Raw genomic sequence first — 4,012 nt, forward strand, 5'->3', positions numbered from 1 at the left:
GCTTCCCCCTTACTAGGTTCTCCATCCTGTTCCCCTTTTTCTTCTGTTTCAATATGGTCAGTGGGAACAGGCTCTTGCTCCTTTTCCTCTTTTTCTTCCTGATCTCTCTCTCTCAATTTTTCTTCTTCTTTTTCAATATCTTCCTCATCAGATTCTACTTCAACAACCCCCTCATGCATCAATACCCCCTCATCATTCAATTTCAAATGCAAATTTTGTAAACATTTAGCACCAATTTTCATATTGGGACCCATTGGGAATTCCAACCCTTCCAATGGGACCTCAAACTTCCTAAAAATCCATGTTAACAACCCTCCATAACCAATGAAAGTTCGTAGAATCATACCAATATTTGTCCAACCCGAACCCTACAGTCATCTCCTTTGAAACTTCTTCTGCGCTGTTTGGATCAACCTGCTTCGATCGCTTAACTACTCTAGAAGATGAACCACCTGTTGACATTTTTCTTTTGGTACTAGTGGGTTCAGTGGAGTGTTTTGGTGATTCTTGTGTGGTTTCAGTTGGTGTGGGTGGTGCATCTTGCAGTAATGGTGGTGGAAGTACTACTCTTAGTGGTTTTGGTTGATCGGGCATACAGGATTTGGGAGTTTTCTTGCCTGATTTAGAGGATTTGGGGGTTTTCATTTTTGAATTTTGAAGGTTTTGAGAGAGGAAGAAGGACGGTTCTTGAGTGAGAGATTGAGAGAAGGTTTGGGAAGGTGACGTGAAGCAGGGGGTTTTAAATTATTGAAGTGACGGTTACTCCTCCAAGTCCCATCTCTTTATTGCTTTGCATTACTTGAGTGAAGAAGAACCGTTTTCCCAAAAGCTCTCAATTTAAGTTGACCGTAAAAAAAATGTGAAATATGAATAAAGTATAAAATAGGAAATAAAGAAATTAATTATGATTTTATGAATTATTATGAAGAAAATAATGAACATATTGCTTTGGTCTGTTTGAATTAACAACATGCAAATGTAAAAACATTCATAGTACAAACTTTATTACGTGTTTACTTGATCCATGCAATAATTGATTTTCAATCAAAATATTGAGATTGATTCCTGACTTTTTCATTCTCATGATGCTTCAATGGGAAATATATGCAACTAACTTTAGTGGAGCTTGATCATACCAAGTTCCAATCTCATTTTTTCATATTGTTCCCTAGGAAGTGGTTTGGTCAGAATATCTGCAACTTGTTCATTTGTGTTAACATGCTTCAGTACAATATTTTTGTGTTCTACGTTATCCTTAAGAAAATGATGTCTAATATGTATATGTTTAGCACGTGAATGATGCACTGGATCTTTAGATATACATATGGCACTAGTATTATCACAATAAATAGGAATGCATTCAACTTTAATACCAAAATCTCTAAGTTGCTGTTTTATCCAAAGCATTTGGGAACAGCAAGCTGCTGCTGCTACGTATTCAGCTTCTGCAGTGGATAATGCAACTGTGTTTTGTTTCTTGGAACTCCATGAAACTAAACATGAGCCAAGATATTGTACCATACCTGATGTACTTTTTCTATTAACAAGATCACCTGCATAATCTGCATCACTAAAACCTTTTAAATCATAAACATCACTTTTAGGATAAAATAGGGACAAGTCGTCTGTTCCCTTCAAATATCTCAAAATTCTCTTTACTGCCGTGAGATGTGATTCTTTAGGACTTGATTGAAATCTAGCACATAAACCAACACTAAAAGAAATATCAGGTCTACTTGCAGTTAGATACAATAAAGAACCTATCATGCCTCTATACATGGTTTGATCTACGTTGGTCCCATTTAGGTCTTCATCTAGTCTAACATTAGTAGCCATAGGTGTATGGTTGGTTTTAGCATTGTTTAGTCCATATTTCTTAAGAAGTTCTTTGATGTATTTTTGTTGATGAATAAAAATACCATTTTCAGTTTGTTTAATTTGTAAACCAAGAAAGAAATTTAATTCTCCCATCATGCTCATTTTAAATTCTGTACCCATAAGGTTAGCAAATTCTTTACATAACAGATCATTAGTAGCACCAAAAATAATATCATCAACATAAATTTGAACAACCAAAATATTAGAACCTTTATTCTTAAAGAACAAGGTTTTGTCGATTTTTCCTCTTACAAAGTTATTTTGAATCAAAAACTTTGAAAGTCTTTCGTACCATTGTCTAGGAGCTTGCTTCAAGCCATATAGGGCTTTGTCAAGCTTGTAGACATGATTAGGACAAGAGGTATTTTCAAAACCTGGGGGTTGTTCCACAAAAACTTCTTCATCAAGATAACCATTCAAAAAAGCACATTTCACATCCATTTGATATAGTTTAAAATTCATAAATGCAGCAAAAAAGAAATTAAAATTCTAATGGCCTCTAACCTTGCTACCGGAGCAAATGTCTCGGTATAATCAATACCTTCTTGTTGATTGTAACCTTTAACCACGAGTCTAGCTTTATTTCTAACAATTATTCCATGCTCATCAAGCTTGTTTCGAAATACCCATTTCAAACCAATAACTTTCTTGTTTTTCGGTTTGGGTTCCAAGTGCCACACTTTATTTCTTTCAAATTCATTTAATTCATCTTGCATGGCAACTATCCAATCGGAATCCTTCAAAGCTTCCTCGTGATTTTTAGGTTCAAGTGATGATAGGAACGCAAAGTGTGCACAAAAGTTTCTCAATTGAGATCTAGTTTGTGTTCCCTTATTTATATCACTTACAATTGAATCAAGAGGATGATATCTTTGATACTTCCAAGGTTTAGGCACAAATTCTCTTGAAGGAACAGTAGCATGTTCTTGTTCAGCAACTTGATTGACATTCTGTTCAGCTACTGGATCATTTTGCTCATCTGTGGGAACAGCTGGATTGGGAACAGTCTGCTGGTCCTGTTGTGCTGGCAGTTCCTGGATTTGGTCAGTTTCTTCTGCCTCTTCTTGTATCGACTGTTCGCTTGCTGTTCCTCGATCTTGCACTTTTATTCCTTCATCTTCATCTTCCAAATTTGCAAGACCTATTTTAATATTACTTGTTTCCTGTTCACTTGTTGAAAAGTTAGTTTCATCAAAGATTATGTGAACAGACTCCTCTACACACATTGTTCTCTTATTATAAACTCTGTAAGCTTTGCTTTGTGATGAATAACCTAGAAATACTGCCTCATCACTTCTTTCATCAAATTTACCTATGTTTCGTTTTCCATTCACATGAACAAAACATTTGCATCCAAATATACGAAAATAGGAAATATTTGGTTTAACACCTTTGAGCAATTCATAGGGTGTCTTTGAAGTGATTGGTCTAATTAGTACACGATTCAATGTATAGCATGCAGTATTAACGGCTTCTGCCCAAAAATTCCTAGGTAGACCACTAGCAATCAACATGGTCCTAGCCATTTCTTCTAGGGTCCTATTTTTCCTTTCTACCACTCCATTTTGTTGTGGTGTTCTAGGTGCGGAAAAATTGTGATTTATACCATGTTCATTGCAATAATTCATGAAGTTTGAATTTTCAAATTCCTTCCCATGATCAGACCTAATGTGAACAATTTGATTATTAGTAGATTTTTGTGTTTTATTAGCAAAGGAAACAAACTCATCAAAAGCTTCATCTTTGCTTGCCAAAAATAAGGTCCACGTGAATCTACTATAATCATCAACAACAACAAATACATACTTTTTGCCACTACGGCTTTGTGTTCTCATTGGTCCACATAAATCCATATGAATTAATTCTAATGGTCTAGTGGTAGTCACAACGTTCTTTGATTTAAAGGATGACCGCACTTGTTTCCCTTTAGCACAAGGATCACAAACTTCATTTTTAAGAAATTTTATTGCAGGTAATCCTCTTACTAGGTCTTTTGATCTTAAAGTGTTAATCAATGAATAACTAGCATGACCTAGACGCTTGTGCCAAAGAAGTGGGTCTTCTTCAATAACACTTAAACACGTTAGACTGTTTCTGGGAACAGTGTCCAAGTCCACCACATAGGTGTTCCCTT

Source organism: Amaranthus tricolor, chromosome 7 (genome assembly GCF_026212465.1).
Source record: "Amaranthus tricolor cultivar Red isolate AtriRed21 chromosome 7, ASM2621246v1, whole genome shotgun sequence".
Lineage (NCBI taxonomy): Eukaryota > Viridiplantae > Streptophyta > Magnoliopsida > Caryophyllales > Amaranthaceae > Amaranthus > Amaranthus tricolor.